The sequence below is a fragment of the Gorilla gorilla genome, chromosome 3 (genome assembly GCF_029281585.2).
Source record: "Gorilla gorilla gorilla isolate KB3781 chromosome 3, NHGRI_mGorGor1-v2.1_pri, whole genome shotgun sequence".
In the NCBI taxonomy this organism is placed as follows: domain Eukaryota; kingdom Metazoa; phylum Chordata; class Mammalia; order Primates; family Hominidae; genus Gorilla; species Gorilla gorilla.
The window spans coordinates 131,723,547-131,735,981 of record NC_073227.2 but is presented as its reverse complement, the minus strand read 5'-3'; the positions used below and the strand labels follow the sequence as shown (position 1 = coordinate 131,735,981).

The following is a 12,435-nucleotide window of genomic DNA, read 5'->3' as shown; positions in this document are numbered from 1 at the left end:
GATTTGCGTATTTTGAACCAGCCTTGCGTCCCAGGCATGAAGCCCACTTGATCATGGTGGATAAGCTTTTTGATGTGCTGCTGGATTCGGTTTGCCAGTATTTTATTGAGGATTTTTGCATCAATGTTCATCAAGGATATTGGTCTAAAATTCTCTTTTTTGGTTGTGTCTCTGCCCGGCTTTGGTATCAGGTTGATGCTGGCCTCATAAAATGAGTTAGGGAGGATTCCCTCTTTTTCTATTGATTGGAATAGTTTCAGAGGGAATGGTACCAGTTCCTCCTTGTACCTCTGGTAGAATTCGGCTGTGAATCCATCTGGTCCTGGACTCTTTTTGGTTGGTAAACTATTGATTATTGCCACAATTTCAGATCCTGTTATTGGTCTATTCAGAGATTCAACTTCTTCCTGGTTTAGTCTTGGGAGAGTGTATGTGTCGAGGAATTTATCCATTTATTCTAGATTTTCTAGTTTATTTGCATAGAGGTGTTTGTAGTATTCTCTGATGGTAGTTTGTATTTCTGTGGGATCGGTGGTGACATCCCCTTTATCATTTTTTAGTGTGTCTATTTGATTTTTCTCTCTGTTTTTCTTTATTAGTCTTGCTAGCGGTCTATCAGTTTTGTTGATCCTTTCAAAAAACCAGCTCCTGGATTCATTAATGTTTTGAAGGGTTTTTTGTGTCTCTATTTCCTTCAGTTCTGCTCTCATTTTAGTTATTTCTTGCCTTCTGCTAGCTTTTGAATGTGTTTGCTCTTGCTTTTCTAATTCTTTTAATTGTGATGTTAGGGTGTCAATTTTGGATCTTTCCTGCTTTCTCTTGTGGGCATTTAGTGCTATAAATTTCCCTCTACACACTGCTTGGAATGCGTCCCAGAGATTCTGGTATGTTGTGTCTTTGTTCTTGTTGGTTTCAAAGAACATCTTTATTTCTGCCTTCATTTCATTATGTACCCAGTATTCATTCAGGAGCAGGTTGTTCAGTTTCCATGTAGTTGAGCGGTTTTGAATGAGATTCTTAATCCTGCGTTCTAGTTTGATTGCACTGTGGTCTGAGAGATAGTTTGTTATAATTTCTGTTCTTTTACATTTGCTGAGGAGAGCTTTACTTCCAACTATGTGGTCAATTTTGGAATAGGTGTGGTGTGGTGCTGAAAAAAATGTATATTCTGTTGATTTGGGGTGGAGAGTTCTGTAGATGTCTATTAGGTCCACTTGGTGCAGAGCTGAGTTCAATTCCTGGGTATCCTTGTTGACTTTCTGTCTCGTTGATCTGTCTAATGTTGACAGGGGGGTGTTAAAGTCTCCCATTATTATTGTGTGGGAGTCTAAGTCTCTTTGTAGGTCACTCAGGACTTGCTTTATGAATCTGGGTGCTCCTGTATTGGGTGCATATATATTTAGGATAGTTAGCTCTTCTTGCTGAATTGATCCCTTTACTATTATGTAATGGCCTTCTTTGTCTCTTTTGATCTTTGTTGGTTTAAAGTCTGTTTTATCAGAGACTAGGATTGCAACCCCTGCCTTTTTTTGTTTTCCATTTGCTTGGTAGATCTTCCTCCATCCTTTTATTTTGAGCCTATGTGTGTCTCTACATGTGAGATGGGTTTCCTGAATACAGCACACTGATGGGTCTTGACTCTTTATCCAATTTGCCAGTCTGTGTCTTTTAATTGGAGCATTTAGTCCATTTACATTTAAAGTTAATATTGTTATGTGTGGATTTGATCCTGTCATTATGATGTTAGCTGGTTATTTTGCTCATTAGTTGATGCAGTTTCTTTCTAGTCTCGATGGTCTTTACATTTTGGCATGATTTTGCAGTGGCTGGTACCAGTTGTTCCTTTCCATGTTTAGTGCTTCCTTCAGGAGCTCTTTTAGGGCAGGCCTGGTGGTGACAAAATCTCTCAGCATTTGCTTGGCTGTAAAGGATTTTATTTCTCCTTCACTTATGAAGCTTAGTTTGGCTGGATATGAAATTCTGGGTTGAAAATTCTTTAAGAATGTTGAATATTGGCCCCCACTCTCTTCTGGCTTGTAGGGTTTCTGCCGAGAGATCAGCTGTTAGTCTGATGGGCTTCCCTTTGAGGGTAACCCGACCCCGACCTTTCTCTCTGGCTGCCCTTAACATTTTTTCCTTCATTTCAACTTTGGTGAATCTGACAATTATGTGTCTTGAAGTTGCTCTTCTTGAGGAGTATCTTTGTGGCGTTCTCTGTATTTCCTGAATCTGAATGTTGGCCTGCCTTGCTAGATTGGGGAAGTTCTCCTGGATAATATCCTGCAGAGTGTTTTCCAACTTGGTTCCATTCTCCCCATCACTTTCAGGTACACCAATCAGACGTAGATTTGGTCTTTTCACATAGTACCATATTTCTTGGAGGCTTCGCTCATTTCTTTTTATTCTTTTTTCTCTAAACTTCCCTTCTCGCTTCATTTCATTCATTTCATCTTCCATTGCTGATACCCTTTCTTCCAGTTGATCACATGGGCTCCTAAGGCTTCTGCATTCTTCACGTAGTTCTCGAGCCTTGGTTTTCAGCTCCATCAGGTCCTTTAAGCACTTCTCTGTATTGGTTATTCTAGTTATACATTCTTCTAAATTTTTTTTCAAAGTTTTCAACTTCTTTGCCTTTGGTTTGAATGTCCTCCTGTAGCTCAGAGTAATTTGATCGTCTGAAGCCTTCTTCTCTCAGCTCGTCAAAGTCATTCTCCGTCCAGCTTTGTTCCGCTGCTGGTGAGGAACTGCGTTCCTTTGGAGGAGGAGAGGTGCTCTGCTTTTTAGTTTCCAGGTTTTCTGTTCTGTTTTTTCCCCATCTTTGTGGTCTTATCTACTTTTGGTCTTTGATGATGGTGATGTACAGATGGTTTTTTGGTGTGGATGTCCTTTCTGTTTGTTAGTTTTCCTTCTAACAGACAGGACCCTCAGCTGCAGGTCTGTTGGAATACCCTGCCGTGTGAGGTGTCAGTGTGCCCCTGCTGGGGGGTGCCTCCCAGTTAGGCTGCTTGGGGGTCAGGGGTCAGGGACCCACTTGAGGAGGCAGTCTGCCCATTCTCAGATCTCCAGCTGCGTGCTGGGAGAACCACTGCTCTCTTCAAAGCTGTCAGACAGGGACATTTAAGTCTGCAGAGGTTACCGCTGTCTTTTTGTTTGTCTGTGCCCTGCCCCCAGAGGTGGAGCCTACAGAGGCAGGCAGGCCTCCTTGAGCTGTGGTGGGCTCCAGCCAGTTCGAGCTTCCCGGCTGCTTTGTTTACCTAAGCAAGCCTGGGCAATGGCGGGCGCCCCTCTCCCAGCCTTGCTGCTGCCTTGCAGTTTGATCTCAGACAGGTGTGGTAGCAATCAGCGTGACTCCGTGGGCGTAGGACCCTCCGAGCCAGGTGAGGGATATAATCTCCTGGTGCGCCATTTTTTAAGCCGGTCTGAAAAGCGCAGTATTCGGGTGGGAGTGACCCGATTTTCCAGGTGTGTCTGTCACACCTTTCTTTGACTCGGAAAGGGAACTCCCTGACCCCTCGCGCTTCCCAAGTGAGGCAATGCCTCGCCCTGCTTCGGCTCATGCACGGTGTGCGCACCCACTGACCTGCGCCCACTGTCTGGCACTCCCTAGTGAGATGAACCTGGTACCTCAGATGGAAATGCAGAAATCACCTGTCTTCTGTGTCGCTCATGCTGGGAGCTGTAGACAGGAGCTGTTCCTAATCAGCCATCTTGGCTCCTCCTCACTTTGCTCAATTTTTAATCAGGTTATCTTTTTTCTTGCTATTGAGTTGCTTATATATTTGGAATATTAACCCCTTATCAGATGTATGCTTTGGAAATATCTTTTCCCAGTCTACAGGTTGTCACTTCACTATGTGTTTTTTTTTTTTTCAGTTTATAAAATGAATGTTTTCTTTATTTTTTTATTTTCTTTTTTTAATTTTATTATTATTATACTTTAAGTTTTAGGGTACATGTGCATAATGTGCAGGTTACATATGTATACATGTGCTATGCTGGTGTGCTGCACTCATTAACTCATCATTTAGCATTAGGTATATCTCCTAATGCTATCCCTCTCCTCTCCCCCCACCCCACAACAGTCCCCAGAGTGTGATGTTCCGCTTCCTGTGTCCATGTGTTCTCATTGTTCAATTCCCACCTATGAGTGAGAACATGCGGTGTTTGGTTTTTTGTTCTTGCGATTGTTTACTGAGAATGATGGTTTCCAATTTCATCCATGACCCTACAAAGGACATGAACTCTTCGTTTTTTATGGCTGCATAGTATTCCATGTTGTATATGTGCCACATTTTCTTAATCCAGTCTATCATTGTTGGACATTTGGGTTGGTTCCAAGTCTTTGCTATTGTGAATAGTGCCACAATAAACATACGTGTGCATGTGTCTTTATAGCAGCATGATTTATAGCCCTTTGGGTATATAGCCAGTAATGGGATGGCTGGGTCAAATGGTATTTCTAGTTCTAGATCCCTGAGGAATCTCCACACTGACTTCCACAATGTTTTCTTTATCATGCAGAAACTCTTTAGTCTGATGTAATCTTATATATCTATTTGTACTTTTCTTACATTTGCTTTTGGAATACTTCTCAAGAAATTATTGCCCAGATTAATGTCATGGAGATTTTCCCACATGTTTTCTCCTAACAGCTTTAAAATAACTAGTCTTACATTTAAGTTTTTTATCCAGTTTGAGTTGATTTTTGTTTAGTTGTCCCTTGAATTCATGGGATTAAATTCATTGGATTGGTATTCATTGGATTTTTTCTAGGACTCTCTGAACATACCAAAATCCACAGGCTGTCAAGTCCCTTTTAAAGGCATACCTAAAAGATATTGCTGGTTTAGATCAGGCTACCACAGTAAAGCAAATATCACAAATAAGTCACACAATTTTTTTGGTTCCTAGTATATATAAAAGTTATGTTTATATTATACCATAATTTATTAAATGTACAATAGAATTAGGTTTAAAAAAGCAAAGTATATATCTAAGTTTACGAATTATTTATTGATAAAAATGCTAATGATCATTTGAGCCTTCAGCAAGTCATAATCATTTTGCTGGTGGAGGGTGTTGCTTTGATATTAATGGCTGCTGACTGATGAGGGTGGTGGTTGATGAAGGTTTGAATGGCTGTGCCAATTTCTTGAAATGAAACAAAAATGAAGTTTGTCACATCAATTGACTCTTCCTTGCAGAAGGATTTCTCTGTAGCATGTGATGTTTTATTGCATTTTACCCATAATAAAACCTCTTTCCAAATTGGAATTAATCCTCTCAAACCCTACAGTTTGCTTTATCAACTAAACTTATGTAATATTTTAAATCCTTTTTGGTCATTTCAACAATGTTCACAGCATCTTGACCCGGAGTAGATTTGATCTGAAGAAACCACTTTCTTGCTCATCCATAGGAAACAACTCCTCATCCATTCAAGTTTTATCATGAGATTTTAGTTCAGTAACAACTTCAGTCTCCACTTCTAAGTCTAGTTCGCTTTTAATTTCTACCACATCTGCAGTTACTTACTTCACTGAAGTCTTAAACTTCTGAAAGTAATCCATAAGACTTGGAATAAACTTCTTCCAAACTTTTGTTAATGTTGGTATTTTGGACTCCTGACATAATCATGAATTTTCTTAATGACATCTAGAATGGTGAATACTTTCCAGAAGATTTTCAGTTTACTTAGGTCAGATTCATCAGAGAAATTACTGTGTATGGCAGCTATAGTTTACAAAATATATTTCTTAAATAAGAAGACCCGAAAGTCAAAATTACTCCTTTATCTATGGGCTACAGGATAGATGTGTTAGTAGGCATGAAAACAATATTCATCTCTTTGTACATCTCCATCAGTACTTTAGGTGACTAGGTGCATTGTCAAGCAGCATTAATATTTTGAAAGGAATCTCTTTTTCTTAGCAATAAGTCTCAATCATAAGCTTAAAATATTCAGTAAATGATGCTATAAACTAATGTACTGTCATTTAGGATTTATTGTTCCATATATAGAGCAGAGTCAGAGTAAACTTTGCATAATTCTTAGGGGCTCTAGGATTTTTGAGTAAATGAGCATTGGCTTCAACTTCTAGACGTCAGCTTCATTAACCCCTAAAAGAGAGTTGGCTTGTCTTTTGAAGCTTTGAAGTCAAGTATTGACTTCTCTCTACCTATGAAAATTCTAGGTGGCATCTTCTTCTAATAGAAGCCTTTTTTGTCTCCACTGAAAATCGTTCATTTGTTTTGTATATGTATTTTTTTGAGATGGAGTTTTGCTCATGTTGCCCAGGCTGGAGTGCAATGGCACAATCTCAGCTCACTGCGACCTCCACCTCCCTGGTTCAAGCGATTCTCCTGCCTCAGCCTCCCGAGTAGCTGGGATTACAGGTGTGTGCCACCATGCCCAGATAATATTTGTATTTTTAGTAGAGACGGGGTTTTGTCATGTGAGCCAGGCTGGTCTCGAACTCCTGATCTCAGGTGATTCACCTGCCTCTGCCTCCCAAAGTGCACCTTGCCTGGCCTGTTTTGTATAAATTTAAGGGATACAAGTGCAATTTTGTTATATGGCTATATTGTCTGGTTGTGAAGTCTGGGTGTTTAGTGTACCCACTATCCAAGTAATGTACATTGGACCCATCAGGTAATTCCCATCATCCACCCCTCTTCCCATCCCCACTCATCTGAGTCTCTAAGTCATACATTACGTCCACATGTATACATTGTTTAGTTCGCACTTATAAGTGAGACCATACAGTATTTTTTTTCTTTCTGCTTCTGAGTTGTTTCACTTAAGATAATGGCTTCCAGTTCCATCCATGTTGCTTCAAAGACATGATTTAATTATTTTTAATGGTCAAATATTATTCTATTGTGTGTATATGCATTGTCTTTATCCAATCCTCCTCTGATAGACACTTAGGTTGAATCCAAATCTCTGCTGTTATGAATAGTGCTGCAATAAACATATGAGTGCAGTAATCTTATTGATAGGTATAATTATTTCTTTTCCTTTGGGTAGATACCCAGAAGTGTGATTGCTAGATCAAACAGCAGCTCCATTTTTAGTTCTTTGATAAATCCTCATAGTGTTTTAAATAGAGGTTATGCCAATTTATAGTCTCATCAACAGTGCACAAGCCTTCCCTTTTCTCTACCTCCTCAACCACATTTTTTACTTTTTGTCTTTTCATATAATAGCCATTCTAACTGGTATAAGATGACATCCCACTGTGGCATTAATTTAAATTCCTCTGATGATTAACAACGTTAAGCATTTTTATGTGCTTGTTAGCTATTTGTATGAAACATATCTGTTGAAAATAAAAATTTGAAAATTTTCTATTTTTCAATAGATTTTTATACAAATAGCCAACAAACGTATAAAAATTATGCTGCTTTTGAAAAATATCTATTAGTATCTTCTGGCCACTCTTTAACGGGGTTATCTGTTTGTTGTTGAGTTGTTTGAGTTCCTTGTAAATTCTGGATATTAGTTTCCTGTCAGATGCATAGTTTACAAACATCCTCTCCCATTCTGTAGGCTGTCTGTTCACTCTGTTGATTGGTTCTTTTGCTGTGCAGAAGCTTCTTAATCAAGTACCAACTGACTATCTTGGTTTTTGTTGTTTTGCTTTTGAGATCCTGGTCATGAATTTTCTACCCAGACCGATGTCTAGAAGAGTCTTTCCTAGGCTTGCCTCTAGTATCTTTACAGCTAAAAATATGAAATACTTCATGAATTTGCATGACATCATTTAGCAGGGGCTATGCTAATTTTTTCTGTATCATTCCAGTTTCAGTATGTGTGCTGCTGAATCCAACATAAAATCTGTTGCTTAATGTAGCTACTTTCATCAATAATCTTAGCTGGATTTTCTGGATAATGTGCTACATCTTCTACATCAGCACTTGCTGCTTCATCTTGCACTTTTATGTTGTGAAGATGGCTTCTTTCCTTAAATCCCAAGAACCAACCTCTGCTAGTTTCCAACTTTTCTTCTGTAGCTTCCTCACCCCTCTCAGCTTTCATAGAATTGAAGAAAGTTAGGGTCTCACTCTGGATTCAACTTTAGTTTAAGGGAATGTTGTGGCTGGTTTGATCTACCCGCACTAAGCAAACTTTCTTAATATCAGCAATAAGGCTGTTTCACTTCATCATTCCTGTGTTCACCGAAGTAGCACTTTTAATTTCCTTTAAGAACGTTTCCTTTGTACTCACAACTTGGCTAACTTGTACTCACAAGTCTAGTATAAGAGGCTTAGCTTTCAGCCTGTCTCAGCTTTTTGGCATGCCTTACTCACCAAGCTTATTTTATTTCTAGCTTTTGATTTAAATTGAGAGATGTGCAACTTTTCCTTTCAGTTGAATACTTAGAGGCCATTGTAAGGTCATTTTTTTTTCTTTCCAACTTTTATTTTAGGCTCAGTGGGTACATGTGCAGGTTTGTTACATGGGTAAATTGCCTGTTGTGGGAGTTTGGTGTACAGATTATTTCATCACCCAGGTAGTAAGCACAGTACTCGGCAGGTAGTTTTTCAATCCTCATCCTCTTCCCACCCTCCATCCTTAAGTAGGCTCTGGGGTTTATTGTTCCTTTCTTCGTGTCATGTGCACTCAATTTTTAGCTCTCATTTATAAGTGAGAACATGTGGTTTTCTGCCGCTGTATTAATTTGCTTAAGAAAATGCCCTCCATTTCCATCCATGTTGCAGCAACTTGTAGGGTTATGAATTGGTCTTATTTCAAAATTTTTGTGTCTTAGGGAATAAGGAGGGCTGAGGAGATGAAGAGAGATGATAGACTAGTCAGTGAGTGGAGGAGTCAAAACACACACAACATTTATTGATTAAGTTTGCTGTCTTATATAGGTGCAGTTTGTGGTGCACCAAAACAATTACAATAGTAACATTGAAGATCACTGATTACAGATCATCATAACAGCTATAACAATAATGAAACTGCCTGAAATATTGTGAGAATTAACAAAATATGTCACAGAGATAGGAAATGGGCACATAATGTTGGAAAAATGGTGCCTATAGTGTTGCTCCACACAGGGTCACCACAAATCTTCAATTTGTAAAAAACAAACACAAAACAAAAAAGACCCATAATATCTACAAAGTATAATAAAGCAAAGCACAATAAAATGAGATATGCCTATATAAAATGATATAGTATTTGCATATAACTTATGCACATCCTCTTGTATAATTTAAGTCACCTCCAGATTACTTATAATACTTAATATAAAGTAAATGCCATATAAATAGTTAATATACTGTACTGTATTGTTTTTTATTTGTATTGTTTTTATTGCTTTATTGTTATTTTTATTGTTAGTTTTGTCAAATATTTTTGATCTGTGGTTGGTTGAATCCGCAGATGCAGAAGCAGTAAATATGGAGAGCAGCCTGTATATGCTGTGAGATAAGGGTCTAATTTCATTCTGTATGGGGATATCCAGTTTTCCCAGAAGTATTAATTGAAGAGGCTGTCCTTTTCTCATTGTGTGTTCTTGGTACTTTTTCCAAAAGTAAAAGGATTGTAAATACATGGGGTTATTTCTGGACTTTCTACTCTCTTCCATAGGTTGATGTGTCTTTTTATACCAGTATCATGCTGTTTTGATTACAATTAGTTTCATAATATACTTTGAAATCAGAAAGTGGGATGCCTCTAGCTTTGTTCCTTTTGCTTAAGACTTCTTTTGCTATTTGGGGTATTTTTTGGTTCCATATAAATTTTAGTATTTTTTTCCTCTTTTTTGGTTCCATACAAATTTGAGGATTTCTTTTCTATTTCTGTGGAAAATAACATGAAGTTTTGATAGAAATTGAATTAAACATATACATCACTTCGGGTATTATGGACATTTTAACTATATTAATTCTTCCAATCTAGGAACATGGAATAGTTTTTCATTTATTGGTGTCCTCTTCAATTTTTCATCAATGATTCACAGTTTTCAGTGCACAGATCTCCCACTTCTTGGTTAAATTTACTTCCTAAAATTTTATTTATTTATTATATTTCTTTATTTTGATGCAATTGTAAATGGGATTTTTTTTCTTAATTTGTTTTTTTGGATAGTTTGTTGTTAGTATATAGGGATGCTACTGATTTTTTGTGTGGTAATTTTGTAGCATGAAACTACTGAATTTGTCAGTTTTAACTTTTTTATAAAATAATAACAGTTTTTAATATATAAGATATGCCATTACCAAATAGAGATAATTTTACTTCTTCCTTTCTGATTTGCATGGCTTTTATTCCTTTCTCTTGCCTAATTGCTCTGGCCAGGCATTCTATTACTATGTTGGATAGATGGTGCCAGAGTAGGCATCTTTATTTTGTTCCTGACCTTAAAAGAAAAGCTTTCAGCTTTTCACCAAAGAGTATAATCTTTGTTTAGGTAAAATTTATCAATTTTGTTTACCTTTTCAAAAACCCAGCTTTTAGATTTATCTTTTCTATTGTTTTTCTTGTCTCTATTTAGCAGATTTCTTCTCTGATATTTGCTATTTCCTTTCTTCTGTGAAGTTTGGCCAAACTATAGTTTTCTTTTCTAGTTATTTGAGATGTAACATTAGGTTATTTGAGATCTTTTTTCTTTTTTGATGAAGGCTCTTAGTGCTATAAACTCCCTCTCAAGACTGCTTTTGCTGATTCCATAAGTTTTAGTGTGTTTTATTTCCATTTTCATTTGTGTCAAGATTTTTTTTTTTTTTTTACACAGTTACCCTGCTGTCCAGGCTGGAGGGTAGTGGTGCAGTCTGAGCTCACTGCAACCTCCACTTCCTGGGTTCAAGTGATTTTCATGACTCAGCCACCTAAGTAGCTGGGATTACAGACATGTGCCACCATGCAGGCTAATTTTTTTTTTCTTTTTGTATTTTTAGTAGAGAGGGTTTCGCCATGTTGGCCAGGCTGGTCCTGAAATCCTGGCCTCAAGTGATCAATCTGCTGTGGCCTCCCAAAGTGCTGGGATTACAGGCATGAGCCACTGCGCCCGGCCTGTTCAAGAACATATTATTTAATTTCCATTTACTTGTGAGTTTTCCAAGATTCTTCCTGTTATTTATTTCTAGTTTTAAGCCACTGTGATCAGAAAAGATACTCAATATAATTGCAATCTCTTAAATTTGTTAAGAATTATTTTGTGGCCTAACATATGATCTATTTTGGAGAATGATCTGTGTGCAATTGAAAATGATATGCAAATCAGAGGAGCAAGGTGGCAGAATAAAAGGTTCAACCAATCGTCCTCCCTGCAAAGACATCAATTTAACAACTATCTACACAGAAAAATCACCTTCATAAGAACCATAAACCAGGTGAGCACTCATAGTACCTGGTGGTAACTTTGTATCACTGAAAGAGGCATTGAAGAGGTAGAAAAAGCAGTAATTAATCACTGACACCACCCCTTCTTCTCCCCTCAGCAGCAGTGGCAGGGTGCAGAGAGCATATCTGGACACTGGGGGAGGGAGAACACAGCAACTGTAAGGCATTGAACTTACTGCTGTCCTGTTAGAGCAGAAAGGAAAACCATACCTAACTCAGCTGATGCCTGCCCATGGAGAAAGCGTTTAGATCAGCCCTAACCAGAAGGGGATTTGCTGATCCCAGTAGTCCAAACTTGAATTCTCAAGAACTACAACTCATAGGCAGGTCCTAGTGCTGAACTAGGCCCAGAGACAGTGGACTGGTGCGGGGACGTGACATACTGAGACACGAGCTGGGGCAGCTAAGGGAGTGTTGGCATCACCCCTCCTCTAACCCCAGGCTGCACAGTTCACAGCTCCAAAAAAGACCCCTTCCTTATGCTTGAGGAGAGAAGAGAGAAGAGTGGGAAGGACTTTGTTTTACATCTTGAGTATCAATTCAGCCATAGCAGGAGAGGGGCACCAATCAGAGTCATGAGATCCTCATTCCAGGATCTTGCTCCCAGATGACATTTGTAGACATGCTCTGGGCCAGAAGGGGGCCCACTGCTTTGAAAGAAAGGGCCCAGTTCTGGCAGCATTCATCATCTCCCAACAGAAGAGCCCTTGGGCCCTTAATGACCAGGAGCAATACCCAAGTACGATGTAGCAAGCCTTGGGTGACCCTCTGAGACTTGCTGGCTTCAGGTACCAGTATGGCTATGGTGGGAAGAGCACCAAGGAGGCTATTGGGGTACCTGAGTCTAGAATTTGACCCTTGGATGGCATTTCTGGACCTGCCCTGAGCCAGAAAGGACCCCACTGCCCTGAAGTGTGAGTCCTAGGCCAGGCAGCATTCACCACAAGCTGACTCAAGAGCACGGGTATCTCCGCTTTACTAAGATCGGCTTCTGGAGATGTATTTTATTCTTTTATTTGGAATATGTTTCCCTGTTTCTTCAATTTCCTTGACTCTCTGTGTTGATTTCAGTACAT

At 38.8% G+C, this 12,435-nt stretch overlaps 1 non-coding gene across 1 annotated transcript; it reads right to left on the bottom strand.

Moving 5' to 3' along the window:
- Window positions 1-7,728: 7,728 nt before the first annotated feature.
- LOC115934411 (U6 spliceosomal RNA) lies at window positions 7,729-7,835 on the bottom strand. The gene has a single exon (XR_004070217.1). It is a non-coding gene; the product is annotated as a U6 spliceosomal RNA (small nuclear RNA).
- Window positions 7,836-12,435: the final 4,600 nt, after the last annotated feature.